We start from the raw sequence: 16,582 nt of genomic DNA, 5'->3' as shown, positions 1-16,582 counted from the left end.
GCACATCGATGGGGCAGCTTCTACCCTCGTCGCGTCTCCTTATGTTTGTCCTTGTCCCCACCTGCAGCATTGTCCTTGTCTGCATCCGCCCCCGGTAGCTTCACTCTAAGGCCCCTCTTGCGCGACACTCTGGGTCTCAGCAGCCCTGGCTGGGGCTGTTCCTCTTCCCTGGTGAGCAGGGGGGAAGGAACCCTGGGGAGGGCCCCAGCACAGGCCGCCTTTTGACACATGGCTGTCAGCCTCTGCAGAAACCTTTCGTACTGCTCGGTCACTTTGAGGGTGTCCTGCGTGATGCACATTAACTCCTTAGTGCGGTTCTTTGTGACTATGGCTGAGGGGCTGCCTGGGGGTGGCTCCACATCGATGGAGCTGCTTCTGCCTGGTCGTGTCTCCTTATGTTTGTCCTTGTTCCCATCTGCAGCATTGTCAGTATCTGTGTCCGACTGCGGCAGCTTCACTCTAAGGCCCCTCTTGCGCGACGCTCTGGCTCTCAGCAGCCCTGGCTGGGGCTGTTCCTCTTCCCTGGTGAGCAGGGGGGAAGGAACCCTGGGAGGGCCCCAGCACAGGCCGCCCCTCGACACTTGGCTATCTGCATCCGCAGAAACTTCTTGCACTGCTTGGTCATTTTGAGGGCGTCCTGGACTATATGGATGAGCTCTTCAGCGAGGTTCTCTGTGACCATGGCGGAGGGGCTGCCTGGGGGTGGCTCCACATCGACGGGGCTCTGCGCCCTGTCCCTGCCATCCGTGGGGAACTCCTCGTGCTTTGGCCCCTCTGGCAGCTCCAGTGGGATGTTGAAGCCAATTGGGAGCCCTGGCTGCCCCGCCAGCATGCAGATGGTTTTAAAAGAATACTGAGGTCCCAAGATGTTCATCGATGCTGGCTCTGCTGTTGCAGCCGGCCAGGGCTCTGGGAAGGAGCAGGGGGAGTTCAGTGAAGAGGAGCTGCTCCGGGACAGGGAGTGCGGCACGGTCTCTGGGGAGCAGTGCTCCACGCTTGACGCTTCCAGGCTTGCCCTGCAGAGGGGGAGAGGGAAGAGACCCCCGCTGCACCCGGCCCCTCCGGCAGGACTCACGGGCAGCACACCCTCCTTGGCGGCAGGCAGCGCTGCCCAGCGTGGGCAGGGGCAGGGCATGGGCTGAGGGTCTGGGGCAGGACCTGTGGGTGTCCCCTGCGCTTACCCCGTCTCCACGGTTGGTGTGGGCTTCTCTGCTGCTCCATGTGCCTGGGGAGAAGCTGCCAAGAGAGGAGATGGTGTGAGTGGCCAGCAGCCCAGAGCCCCAGGCCAGGCCTTCTGCAGGGTGTCACCCGTTTCCAGGTCAATTGGGGCCGGAGCCACTCACCGCTCTCCTCCTCGAACCGGGCTCTTGTGCTCGTCTGAGGCTTTGTCTTCTTCCTACGCCCCTGCAGGACCCCAGCAGCTGGGTGAGGAGGACGGAAAACAGCTCCCGGCCCCACACCTTAACCTCCCACCCTACCCCTCCCTGCACGGAGGGGCAGTGCAGTGCAACTGTCACCTACCCGGAGTCGCCTGAACTGCAGTATGGCCGAGACCAGGCTGAGCTGCAGCACGAATCGTGACGTGGAGCACTGTCAGACAGCGTGGGGATGTCGTGATGCCCCATGGCGCTGGCTGTGGGTGGCCACGGTTGCTCCGAGTTGTCAGCCCAGACACCACGGTGCAGATCCCCAGTGACCTACTTGGTCCCCCAGTGAGAGGACACCAGCACTTGCCGGAGTGTGGCAGAGGCTGCAGTCTGCAGCCCACCCAGACGGTGCCAGACGGCCCGCTGCCTTCCCCGTGGGGCGCGCTACCCCCCTTTTATAGTAAAGGGAGGCAGCGCCCCCGCCCCCCTTTGTGACATCACTGGGGCAGTCACAGCCCCCCTTTGTGAAAATTCCTGGGGCAGCCAGAGCCCCCCTTTCCCTTTGTGGCACTGGACAACCCCTGTGACCCGTTGCGACGGAGGGAAGACACAGTCACTCAGTATGAGTGATCAGCAGACTTCGTTTATTGCCTCTTACAGTCACCTTTTATGCCTTCTTATAATTAGCTCATACATATTACAAAAGTTAAGCTCATTATTGGTTAGTTGCCTAAATACCAAGCCCGCCCCTTGTTTCTCTTCTGTAGTTATGTGTTCCCACCTGCAACATTCTTTTCCCACCGAAATCTTCCTGTTATTGTGTAACAAGGACAGCCAAAGAAGTGTATTTTTGCTTTACTTCAGATCAGCTGAGAGCCATGTGCATTTTTGTCCAGCCAGCTGGACTATGTCTATGTGACCCTTTTCAGCTAGGCAGTTATCCACAATTCCCCCGTTTTTATTTTGGGCGACATAGGCTTGGTTGACCATTTTCAATAACAGCTTTTAAACACAGGAAAATACACAGCCAACTTATAAATCTCAGTTCAGAAGTATAATTCCTGAAATACTTGAAAAATAGAGTTAGCTTGAAGCTTTAATTTAGATGCTCTTTCTGTTCCAGTATATAAAAAGTTTAGAAAATTCAAGGGTAATTTTAAAGTTCTGAACATGGACTAATGCAAGCTCAAAACCCAAAAAGAAACCAAACTGATGTTTGACTCGGAATATTTGCAAATATTTTAGTGGAAAATCCCCGACCATTAACAATTTTCTGTCCAAATAACAACTGCCCTTATGCAACCAACCAGTCCATACATTTTCTGAAGAATACCTCACTGATATCAAAGAATCAACAAAGGGAAAAAAATAGTTCTAAGCTATATACATTCATAAGTGGATTTTTCAACAGTTACATACAGATTTAGACACTAAGCCATAATGGCTTGTAGGTGATACACACAAGAAGAGTACGTTGCTTATCTGTCTGAATGTCTATGCTAAATTTGACAACTGTGCCACAAGCCAAGCCTACATGGATGCTGTGTGTTATGCACGTTCCTTAACAAACAGAAGTATATAGACAAATTCCCAAGATCTAGTCCCCAACCTAATTATATTATTTTGTAGCCAATTAAGGAAAATAACACAAATGTGCATATCTACATGTGCACACACCTTTTAGTTCAGAACCAATCCGTGATAAAAGGCCTTAGCCTTATGGCATCATCGAATCTTAACGAGTACAGTAATTAAAAATGCAGTCTTACTGTAAGTGCGATTTATGCTGACATTCCCTCAAATGCTACACGTGAGTATTTCTCACTCAACTGCCTCAAGTTAAAATAGTAGTATTTGTTAATATGTATTAAAAAATCATTAATTCTCTACAATAGCAGTTGACTTCCATAACACTATGTAAGCAAAAGAGGCCTAAGATGGGTTTTCTGAATACTAACAATTTATTTTAGACTGTCTAAACTCAGGTCTTCAAAGATTTCACTCTGCCAGACGTAAAACACAGTTGCACTCCAGTTGTGATATCCCTTTTCCCAAGTTGTCACATGCACATCTCGCTCAAGCAGCATTATTGTTAAAGTTTCTCTCTGCTACATAAAAGCATATTGCACTTGTAGATACAAAGACAGCACCCTTACTTAGATCATTACCTTATTACCTCATAACTCGTATACCTTATATCTCTGATTTCATCACTTCAAAAATTCACCAGAAGCAGATAAAACCACAGCATCAGACTAAACTACACCTTAACTGCTGATTCAAATAAAGGCATTCTCTTCAGATATGCCTAATGCTTACAAATAATTTTGGCTGGTTTTGAACAAAAAACTATTATTACAATAATGATCAAAATAATAATCCCGTTTGCAAAATGCCTTTAAGCCAGCCTCCTAGTCCCAACCAATTTCCACATTCAGAATACAGCATAAATACAGAATACAGAATAAATTATCTCCATCAAGGCAAAAAGGCTTCTCGTTAAACACAGAGATGTTTGCTAGTTCAAGGCAGAAACCCATTTCTTGTAGGGGACATCTGAAGCACTTTTTTTTTTTTTTTTTTTTTTTTTTGGTGGGTTTGTAATCAAGTCCGTATTTTTCCTTGAGGAGCTTAAGCTGTTCCTCTTGTTTCAGGAGTGTTTCCAACTCTGATTTGTCCAATAGGTCCGTATTTCCCAAAGATATCATACATTTCCTCCGCTGTGATTTTATACGGCAGGTTCCGAATATAAAGGATCCGATGGATCTTTGGGGGCAGCCGGATCTTAGCTCGCTTGGCCGCTTGCATCGCCATGGCGCCGATCGGAGCCGGGGGGGTGCCGCCTTGGAGAGAAACCGCGGCCGGGAAGGCCTGCCGGGCCGCACGCCGCTCGCCGCTGCCGCGGGGGTCCCGGATGCTATCCCATACGCTAATAACCCGGGTAATGCCTTTTTACAATCTATGTCCTGAACGCTCCGCTTTTCTAAAAAGCATATGAGCGAATCGTACGTCGCTTGTCTCTCCATACCGTCGTCAGCGCTGTTGCAGCCTTTGCGAGACTTCGGCGACGCGTGGCCGGCGGGACCCTCTGTAGGTGCTCCGGGCGCGGGGACTGTGCCCTTCCGCCTCCTGCGCTGCTTTCAGGACCGGTACCCGAATCTCCGTCGAACCGTGGCTCGCAGGTTCAGCCCTCTCTAGGGTCCCTGTTCGGGCGCCATTTGTCGCGACGGAGGGAAGACACAGTCACTCAATATGAGTGATCAGCAGACTTCGTTTATTGTCTCTTACAGTCACCTTTTATGCCTTCTTATAATTAGCTCATACATATTACAAAAGTTAAGATCATTATTGGTTAGTTGCCTAAATACCAAGCCCGCCCCTTGTTTCTCTTCTGTGACGTGCGGAATTAGACTCTATAACTCAAAAGTTATAAAGTAGGTATGTTTATTGCGCGCAGATGCACGGGGGATCGCTCCTCCACAAGCGTGCATACCCGAAGTGACAACCATCTCACATTTACAATGAACAAATGAATATTCAATTAACACCTATACATATTCGTTACCTAAACCCCGCTTCGTATGTTAATTAGCTTATCAGTCCCTTTCCTGGAATGTGGTGGTCTTGCAGGTTTGTAGGTGATTCATGTTCTTGTGACCATCCGATCTTCTTCAGGTGATTCATGTCCTTGTGACCACCCAATCTTCTCCAGCAAGGAGACTTAGCACTCCCTCCCTCTAGACAGCATTTGAATGTCTCTCATCTTTTCTCATTCTCTTTTAAATAGCCCCTTTGTTAGAGGAGGAGGGACAGGCGTCTCCTCAAAACTGTAGTTGTCACCGCACCCATGACTAGTCACCATACCCACATTCCTTAAGCAGACACATACAATCACAATCCATGTCCATTATCCCCATTTCACACTATTTCTCTTCTGTAGTTATGTGTTCCCACCTGCAACGTTCTTTTCCCACCGAAATCTTCCTGTTATTGTGTAACAAGGACAGCCAAAGACAGTGTATTTTTGCTTTACTTCAGATCAGCTGAGAGCCATGTGCATTTTTGTCCAGCCAGCTGGACTATGTCTATGTGACCCTTTTCAGCTAGCCAGTTATCCACACCTGTGACCTTCCCTGGGGATTTGCGAAGCTCACTCACTCTCCCCTCCCCCGCTGAGGGTGGGCAGGGAGAGCAGGGAAGCGGCCTCTCCGCGTAAGCCGGGAGACGTTTGAGCAGTGGCAAGCCATGGCTGCCTGGGAAATGCCGGTGCTTGACTGCTCCCCTCTTACTGAAAAGTTGAAGGACTGTAAGGCGTGCCTTTCCTCACCAGGGATGGCACGGGGCCATGTTAGCTGGCACGATTCAAAAGCTGTAGCAGATAGAATGACACCACTTAGGAAGGAACAGAAGCGTGACCAGGAAAAGCCACGGTGCGTGCTGTGTTGGGAGCCGCACGAGTGGCGGCCCAGAAGGAGAGGCGCCTGATTAAACCAACTAATGATGAAATGGTTAAACCCTTGCAAGAACAAATAAAAACCCTGCAGAGCCAGCTAAGTGCTGAACGTAACAGCACTCAGCGACTCCACACGCTCTCTCAGATGCCTTGGACGGAGAACAACTTCACGGTCCGAATGAGAGGAAGGGGGACAAGGATCTCCTGATCAGACAGATCTTAATTCTGTTGTGGATAGTCTGCTGGGATTTACAAGATCGGCACGGCGGGCCGAGAAACAGGGCCCAAGACCTTTGTACTTGTCTAAGGAGTTGGAAATGGACCGAGAAATATTTTACCCCAAGAATGAGGAAGTCCTAATGAGGTCGGTGATTAAGCTGAGACCACCGACAGCAGCCAAGGTGGGGAAGCCCCACACGTTACTATCCAGACGGTGCCGCACTCGGCAGCCAAAGTGTCGAAATTCCAGGAAAAATACACCAGGTTAGCTCAAGAAACTGAGACAGAGTATGTATGGAGAGTATCACTGACAGGAGGCTATCGAGTCCTGCTGTTGGAAGACGAGGCCCAAGGGTACTGGGGGCCAGGGGTTTCCTAACTGCTGATGACCCAAGGGGGCCGTGGTCGCTAACTCTACAAGCTGCCTATTGAGCAGGGGACCCGGACCCCTTGGAAAGGGGGGATCCAGTATGTATCGAGACCCCATGGTGAACCCATACACCATGAATATAACGTCCCGTTATGCCCGAGTTGGCGTGTTCAAATTCGTAACAAAAGAGGTACGTCCACCATAATCGCTCTTTCATAATCAAGCACTTTCATAGCGTGGTCCCTCAAACGTTAAACAAACGTGGTCCTTAAACATTCCAGATAATAGAGTTGAAACGTGGGTAATAAATCCCCTACCCCATGAATACTCCCCTAAGGAATTGTTCATAAAAACTACCACCATAGAGCTACTTTTAAAGATACTTTTATTACAGCAACACAACAGTAAAAAAAAAACCAAAAAAACCCGACAGGTAAGATATGCAGCCACTTGTAACTGTCCCTCTTAATCCCCTGCGCTGCCTCCCTTGCCCTCTGCAATACTCCAGCTGATCCCCTCCGGCCCTCCTGGGTGCCGACGGGGTGTCCCCATGCCCCCGGCGCTGAGTGCTCCCTCTTCCCACAGGGATGCTGCCTGGGACAGGAGGGCTCTTTCCTCGACTTGGTGCTCTGGCAGAGCTCCTGCGACGCCGACCAGTGCCTGCCCTCTGGGCCGGGCCCAGGCAGAGCAGGCAGGATGAGTGCCGGTGGTCCTGTTACCGAAATCTCGGAATGAAGAACTTATCGACACCAATGTGATGTAGATAAGCAGACACTTCTTTATTGACGGCCGGGTGCGTGAGCGAGTCCTCTCACGATCAATGCACGCCAGGTCCCAAAATCAGACAGCATATATAGAACTTATTCATACATATTCATTAAGTATTCAAGCATAACCATGATATTTCCCATAAATCATTAACATATTCTCCTCCTATATCCGATTCTGCGCAGTAGAGCTTAGAAAGGTCTAGAAATGGGTCTGGGGTACGATTTGGGTAGGTGGTATATGAGTCGGTGGTCGCGATCTCCCCCTGCCGGAATTACCTTTTACTAAAGTTCACGGTTTCTTGGCAGGCATCTACAAGCTGTTCCAGTCGACTCTCCCCAGTTCCCATTCATCTCATATTCTGACATTTCAACACACCTCTACATACAGAAGACTGGTTAAATACAAAGAAACCTTTCAACCCTAAAGTTATTACCTAGTTTTCACAATAGTTCCAGCCCCTTCTTCTAGCCTTGGTACAGGACGTACAGAAGATCCCATAACAACTTTTACTGTGTAGCTATAAGTTTCTTATAAATTTTTTTTCTTATCCTTCTATATTTTAATTTTATTAAATGATTTATAAAATCAATTAATCAATCAAATAAAGTCAATCAATCTAACTTATTAACAAATCGATAACAGTCCCGGACCCCGCAGCCCCAGTGAGGACACGATGCCTTCGTCTCCTCTGACGGGCAGGGGTGGAGGTTCCCTGGGATGCTGAGCCAGGCATGGCGCAGGGTGCGTTCTGGCAGCTCAGCCCCGGCTGCCAGGACGGGCAGGGGAAGCTGGGCTCGGCACAGTGCCGGGGCTGTCGGCCCACTGCTCGGGGACTGTTGGTGGCAGTGGGTACTGTTGCTCTCCACAGGCCGTGGAGACTCCTGGTCTGCAGCTCTGGTGGCTCCCGTGGGACCCACCAGTGCTGCTCCTCCCTGGAAGATGCCACTGAGTCCTGGGAGTGCAGGGACTGCAGCGGCACGCACAGCGGTGAGTGGTGCAGTGGGGCATATCTAGTGTCATTCTATTTGTAAAGTCATTCTGGAGGTCACCTGTAATTATATATTCAATTCCTTAAACCCCTTTTTGTTAACGTTTGCTAATTTTTCCACTTGACCAGTTGACCAGTTAACTGATAGACCCATGCTCTGTTTCTATATGAAGCTATAGGATTTAAAAGCGATTCAAGTGTCCAGCCAGTTTTCACTCCTGTAAATGGTTCATTCCAAATATCATCATTTATCCCAGATCTCTTTATTCGTTTCAATTCTAAATTCTCTAAGGATCCTTTAAATGGTGATTTCTTCCAAATTGGACACAATGTTGGCATGCCTAAAGTGATTTGTTTTCACCTTACATCTAATGGTAAATTTGTGGTCCAGGTTCCATCACTTAATGCCCAAACTAAGGTCCTGGACTTCAAATAGTCGTTTTACTACAACTAAACAAAGTTCTTTCCTAACTGTTAAAAGTGCTGGTTAAATTGAGAGTGTTCTTAAGACCTCGACAAAAACAACCATATTTTAAAACATGCCCTACGGAGGAATTCTTTGGTATTACTAAGTCTGCATTACTGCAATCATACACTTTTTCACATTTCCACCATGGCACTACTTTATTTTTCCTTCTCTCCCGATGAAGTTGACCTATCATCTACCCAGGGTAATACTAAAAAACCTTTCCATCCCAGGTAAACACCAAGAAGTTCTTGCTATATACTGAAAATGGAAAATATGGACATAGACATATAGAGTCCATTGTTCTACTAATTGGGTACCTTGGCCAGTTTTTGTTACACTTCCATTTCATGATACTTCTGCTCACATTGGTTTTAAGTTGTTCATCATAAGAACACCATCCTAACTGGAGATTTGGACCCCAGGAAGAACTCAAGCTATGCACTAGGTCGGGATCCTGTTATAAAATCATAATTCAATAGTTGGTGGTTTGTTTTTGGTTTTTGGGTTTTTTTGGTTTTTTTTTTACAATCTGTTTCTTTACCTGGTGACTTCCACTGTTTTTCTAATAACCTTTACTTGTTCATACCATTGAGTTACTGGCCTTTGTTCACAATAGGTGGTTTCATTTTTACGTTCCAGATTAGTCAGAATTCATAGTTAAAATTCCCCATGGAATAGATTCACCTACTGCCCTCGGTATTGGCAAACAAGCAGTGATCTGCGTGACATTTTGTAAATTGGCAAATTCTTAGTCAATCCTACCAACAAATTTTCCTCAGCCATTTGTTTGGGAATTCCAATCCACTTGTTCTGTTTTCTACTTGTCTTTTGTTCCTGTCCACCAAGCCAGCCCATGATCCCACCAACATTACCAACCAAAAGAAAATCCAAAACCCAATCATAACCTGATATGAAAAATTAGACATGTTTCAAAGTCAATTTTTAAGTCTCTGGGTCACGATTAGCAATCTTCCACGGAGTAGATGCTTTCTTCACAGTGCTTTCTTCACTCGAGTATAATGTATCCAGGCATCCGATTCTGCAATTTTGATAGCTGTAAAAGTGGTTAGCAGTATCTGGAAAGGTCCTCTCCAGTGCTCCTGCAAAGGTTTGGGGGTCCGAGTCTTCACATAGACATAGTCTCCTGGTTGGAAATCATGCACTGAATTTTCCAGGGGTAAAGATCTATTCCAAATTACTACACTCCAAATCACAGCCAAAGTTTTCCTTAGAAAAAGCAAATAGTTATACGCATCTTGTTTTCCTTTTACATGTATGTTTAGATTTGGTTCTAGAGACTCATATGGTTTTCCATATAATAATTCATAAGGACTGACTGAGGTTCCACTCTTTGGCTGTACCCTGATTCATAATAATGCCAATGGAAGCGCCCGAGGCCACTTAAGACTGGTTTCTTGACAAATTTTACTTATTTGTCGTTTCAAAGTTTGATTCATCCTCTCCACTTTTCCACTAATTGTGGTCTCCAAGACGCATGCAAATCCCAATTAATACCCAATACTTTTGCTAACACTTTGGACTACTTCAGCCACAAAGTGTGGACCTCTGTCAGAGGAAATTCCAATAGGAACTCCAAATCTCAGAATTACTTCTTGTAATAAGCACTTTACAACCTCTTTTGCTTGTGTGGTGCGACAGGAAGGGCTTCTGGCCATCCTGTAAAAGTATCAAACCCTTACCAGGATGTACCGGTACCCATTTTGTCTAGGTAACTCTGAAAAATCTGCTTGCCAATAATCTCCAGGTTCTGTACCAGATTTCAGTCTACCCATTTGAACCTTTTTCTTAATCACTGGATTATTTTTTCAAACATACTTCACACTTTGCAGTTACCATTTTAGCTATTCCCAACATCTTACTGATATTGCTTGCTTTTGTAAAGATGTTACTAAGGGCTTCTGCCCCCCAGTGACATTCTTGATGTCTCGCTTGAATTATCTCTCTCATCTCAAGAGGTGGAATTACTACCTGTCCATTAGGAGTTATCCACCATCCAGCTAAGTTTTTCTTAGCATTTAATAACTGACCCAATTTGTCATCTTCCTCTGAATATCTCGGTTTTTTCCCTAGGAAGGGTTACTGTTTTAGAAGGAATTATTGCCATTGCAATGCTTGTTTCTTTGCTACCTTTTTCTTTTTTTTTTTTTTTTTTTTTTTTTTTTTTTGCTGTTCTATCAGCTAAATTATTCCCAGCTATCATTTTTGTATTCCCAACCTGGTGTGGCCTTACAGTGCATGATTGCTACTTGATCTGGCTTTTGACTGCTTGCAACAATAGTAAAATTTCTGTTTGATGCTTAATGTTTGATCCTTGAGAGGACAATAACCCCCTCTCTTTCACAAAGCTCCATGGACATGCACTACCCCAAAGCCATATTTGAATCAGTCCAGATATTTACTCTCTTGTCTTTGCTTACCTCTAAGGCTCGAATTATAGCGATGAGTTCTGCTTTTGGCTGATGTGGTACTCGCCAATGCTCCTGCTTCTATAACTGTAGCCTCTGTTGTTACCGCGTATCTGGCGTATCGGACTCCTTGTTCCATAAAGCTGCTTCCATCAGTATACAATTCCCAGTCTGGTCGCTCCAATGGCACATCCTTCAGATCTTCACGACTGGAATAAACATACTCGATGGTAGCCAGCAATCATGTTCCAGTCATCCTTCTTCCTGTACGGAACTTAAAAACACTGCAGGATTTACCAGGTTAGCTGTCTTTAGAATCACATCATCCTGTTCAGTCAATACCACCTGGTACTTCATCATTCGGCGGGGGGACAGCCAATGTCCCCCCTTCTGTTCTAGGACAGTTATGACCATGTGTGGAACATAGACTGTTATGTTCTTCCCAAAGTCAATTTCCGAGCTTCTTGTATGAGCATCACTGTTGCTGCCACTGCTCGAAGGCAGTTTGGCCACCCCTTTACTCACTGTGTCCAGTTGTTTAGAGAATATCCGACTGGTCGTTTCCAGCTTCCTGTCCTCTGGGTTAACACGCCCAGTACAAGGTGTTGTCTTTCATGTACAAACAGCTGGAAATCTTTGGTTAGATCCGGCAGTCCCAAGGCAGGTGCAGACATTAGGGCACGTTTCAACTCTACAAAAGCCTTTTGTTGTTGTGGGCCCATACAAAGGGAGAGTTCTTTTGGGGCCTTCGCACAGCGGTTTAGCTATTAGCCCATAGTTCATGATCCAAAGGCGACACCACCCAGTCATTGCCCAAAAATGCTCCGAGTTCATGAATATTTTCTCGGCTCAGGTACACCACAAATAGCTTCTTTGCGATTTTTTCCTCATTGTCGTTGTCCTTTTGAAATCTCAAAGCCGAGATATATCACAGCCTGGCAGGCTATTTGGGCTTTCTTCCTGGATACCTATACCATTTAGTCCCAGGAAATTCAAAAGGTCAATAGTCACCTGTATACAAATAAATCTTTCTTCTGTAGCAATCAATAGATCATCCACATATTGTAAAAATAAATGCCCAGGTCTTGGTTTATCCTGTTTCAGATTTCAAGTCCTTTGCTAAATGATTTCCAAACATAGTTGGACTGTTTTTAAATCCTTGGGGTAATTCTAGTCCATGTCAGCGCATCTTTCGGTTTGAGGATTTTTCCCATTCAAAAGCAAACAGTTTTCTGGTTTCCTTTTCCAAAGGTATACAAAAGAAAGCATCTTTTAAATCAAGCACTGTAAACCAACTGATAATCTCCCTCAATGCTGTTAACAGTGTATAAGGTTTGCTACTACAGGATAAATATCCTTAACTATCTGATTTACTGCTCTCAGTCTTGTACCAGTCTCTATTCACCCGAGGGTTTTCTGACTGGTAAAATAGGAGTATTATACTCAGATTCACATTCTTCCAAAATTTTATACTCCAAAAATTTATCAATCAATTTCTTCAATTCCTGTCTCACTTCCGGTTTGATTGGATATTGTTTAATTCTCACTGTTCCTGCGCCTTCCTTCAAATCTATTTTAACAGGTTCTGCTAGTTTCGATTTACCAGGAATATTTGTTTCCCATACAGTAGGGATCACTGCCAAATCCACCTCCGGTGGAATTTCTTGTTCCTTTACCTTTTCTTGTATCATCAGGATTTCTCCCGTTTTTGACTCAGGTATTTTTCAAGAAAAGTTCTCCCTTCGTCAAAAACAATCTGTGCATTTAATTGGATAACAAATCTCTTCCTAAGAAGGGTATCGGACATTCTGGTACATACAAAAATTCATGTGTAATTATCTTATTTCCAAATTTCAAATCCAGGGGTTGCAGGAATGGCCTGGTTTTGTTCAGTTTTTCCTTTACAGGTATTAATAAAAAATGTCGCTCCTGTATCCACTCCCAACCTCACAATTTAAACAACATTTTTTTCCACTTTCTTATTATCACAAGTTATAGCCATTACCAAATTATCCCTAATAGTTAGCTTACATTCATCCTGCCAATCCTTCTTTGTCTTAAGTTAAAAAAACAAATCCACATCTGGCATTTATTCCATTTCCCTTCTCTTTTACAATACAGCATTAACTGCAAAATAGTGTTATAATTCAGTGTCCCATTCGTGGGCCACTTTTACCATGATCATCCAATTATATACAAAGGCCACCATTATTACAATACTCAACATTATTACAATACTCAATCATCTGGCTTTTTTGCAGATCATCCTGTAAATTTCCCCAATGTGCCAATAAACATCCCAACAAAGAATTTTTCGGGATTTTGGCATTTACAGCAAGATTACCCATGCTTTTACTTTTAAACAACCGAGTTAACTTAGTTGCCATGGTGTAATTACTCACAGTACAATACACAATTATTCAACTCTGTCACTCCGGTCCGCGGATCCACACTCCACACTCGCTTTCGTTCTCAATTACACGTCTCACCCTTACAGCCACACTCACACTTTCCCACAGTTACTTTAACAAACATATAACACAATATTATACTCTTCATTTTCTTCTTAATACACAAACTCACAAAAACAACCAAAGAACACCAAAAACTTCTAACTCTTGTTAGAGGCACGTACCTTAGAGAACACTATAGCATACAGTTTCTCTTGTCTACACTTTGTCCAACCCTGCAATAGCTTTCGCTTATGTCTTACGGGCAGAGTCCTAGTCCTACCCTGCGCAGCTCTTTCACCGCCTCGACAGGTAGACTTACTCAGTGGGACTCCAACCCACTCTTTCCCATACAATTATTATAGTGGGACCTCCCATCCACTTCCTCTAGTGCACTTACTTACTACAATTAAAAAAAGAAGTGTCTTACCCAAAAATCCCAGGAACGTCGCGAAGAGCCTTACGGATCGGGGATCGATGGGTATCCCCCGAGAAATCCTCGTGCCGGCTGGAACTGACCAGGTCCCCGACTCCTCCGGTCTCCTTCAGCGATGGTCCCATCTGGGGTGCCAAAACTGTTACCGAAATCTCGGAATGAAGAACTTATCGACACCAATGTGATGTAGTATAAGCAGACACTTCATTATTGATGGCCGGGTGCGTGAGCGAGTCCTCTCACGATCAACGCACGCCAGGTCCCAAAATCAGACAGCATATATAGAACTTATCATACATATTCATTAAGTATTCAAGCATAACCATGATATTTCCCGTAAATCATTAACATATTCTCCTCCTATATCCGATTCTGCGCAGTAGAGCTTAGAAAGGTCTAGAAATGGGTCTGGGGTACGATTTGGGTAGGTGGTATATGAGTCGGTGGTCGCGATCTCCCCCTGCCGGAATCACCTTTACTAAAGTTCACGGTTTCTTGGCAGGCATCTACAAGCTGTTCCAGTCGACTCTCCCCAGTTCCCATTAATCTCATATTCTGACATTTCAATACACCTCTGCATACAGAAGACTGGTTAAATACAAAGAAACCTTTCAACCCTAAAGTTATTACCTATGTTTTCACAATAGTTCCAGCCCCTTCTTCTAGCCTTGGTACAGGACGTACAGAAGATCCCATAACAACTTTTACTGTGTAGCTATAAGTTTCTTATAAATTGTTTTTTTTCTTATCCTTCTATATTTTAATTTTATTAAATGATTTTATAAAATCAATCGATCAATCAAATAAAGTCAATCAATCTTAACCTATTAACAAATCGATAACAGTGGCTCCCACAGCCACTGGGGACTTGGGGACAGGCGCTGTGACGCGTGGAGGGAGGGAGCGTGGCAGGGGCTTGTTGTGCTCATCATCTCCCTGCCCCCTGCAGTGCCCGACATTGCAGCTGGACCAGACTCTTGTCCCCTGGCGCAGGGACCCTGGCACAGCGCTCCCAGTAAGATCACTGGCACAGGCTGCCCAGAGGCTGTGGAGCCCCCTCCTCTGCAGACGTGCCAGCACCACCTGGACACAATTCTGTGCAGCCTGCTCCAGGAGGACCTGCTTTTGCAGGGGGGTTGGACTAGACGATCTCCAGAGGTCCCCTCCAGCCCTGACCATGGTGTGGTTCTGTGACCCTGGCCCTTGGTCTGAGGAAGTTGAGCAAGGCTTCTCAAGGGACAACCTGACATGCAACTGCCCTCCCAGCTGCTGTGCAATAAACCCTGCCGATCCTCACTAAACAGAAGCTGGAACTTTGCCGTGGGCTTGCTGATGTGCATGAGCACCGCAGGGGCAAGAGCCTTCGCTCCTTCCCCATCCTCCAGTGCCGGGCAAGTGCAGATGCTCTGAGGAGGGAGCACCAGGCCCCACAGGCCCCGCTGCCATCCCTGTCATGCAGCGTCTCGTCTTCCCTGGGCTCCCTCTGCTGTGTCCCGGAGCCCTGGCCTGGTGCGATGGCAGAGCCAGCCGCAGTAACGCGCATGGGACTTGCCCGGTCCCCCAGAGCCACCTGGGTGCTGGTGGGGAAGCCGGGGCTCACCCTTGGCCAGGCCATCCCACTGGAGCTGCCAGAGGGGCCAAAGCACAAGGAGTTCCCCACGGATGGCAGGGACAGGCCGCAGAGCCCCGTCGATGTGGAGCCACCCCCTGCAGCCCCTCGGCCACGGTCACGCATAACCTCACTGAAGAGCTCATGCGCATCGTCCAGGACACCCTCGTGATGGCCATGGGGTACCAAACGTTTCTGCAAGTGCTGATGGCAAGTGGCGAGGGGCGGCCTGTGCTGGGGCCCTCCCCAGGGTTCCTTCCCCCCTGCTCACCAGGGAAGAGGAGCAGCCCCAGCCAGGGGGTGCCAGGGCTGCTGGGGACCAGAGTGTGGCCCCAGGGCCTTAGAGCCGAGCTGCCGGGGGAAGGTGCGCACACGGACAAGGCTGCGGATGGGGACAAAGACCAAGATGAGGACATGGGCCGGGCACAAGTAGCCCTGTGCAGCTTCCGTACCAGCATCTGGCAGAATGGCGGCATGGTGTCGGCTTCGGAGAAGCCAATTACGGATTCGTTGTGGAAGCCGCTGTATGAGCTACTGAAGCTTCCTGCAGTGGCTGCATTGACTGGACAGAAGGGGGTAACGCTGCTTTCAAGCGCCTGGAGCGAGCTCTGACGGAGGCCCCCGTGCTGGCATTACCCATGCTTTTAATAAAGACCTTTGATCTTTTCACCCAGGAGAGAGAAAGTACGGCCTTAGGAGTTTGGCACAAGTTTTTAGGGCCCCAGTGGCACGCTGTAACTGACTTCTCCCAACAGCTGGATGAGCTGAGCTCAGGATGGCCTGGATGCCTTCAAGCAGCAGCAGCAACTGGGCTACTGGTTCACGAGGCCCCCAAGTTCACCGTGGGGCAGAAGGTTACCGTCTAGGTACCACACTTGGTCATGACGGTACTGAAACAAAAAGGAGGACGTCGGCTGGCCCCGGACCATTGAGGAAGTCTGCTCCAGCCCCCAGATCTCAAGAAGCAGGCTGGGAGCTGTATGCTGACGGCAGCAGCTGCCCCCGAGAGGGATAACGATTGCCT

The sequence above is a fragment of the Falco rusticolus genome, chromosome 2, assembly GCF_015220075.1.
Source record: "Falco rusticolus isolate bFalRus1 chromosome 2, bFalRus1.pri, whole genome shotgun sequence".
Lineage (NCBI taxonomy): Eukaryota > Metazoa > Chordata > Aves > Falconiformes > Falconidae > Falco > Falco rusticolus.
Note: the sequence above shows the minus strand (reverse complement) of the source record.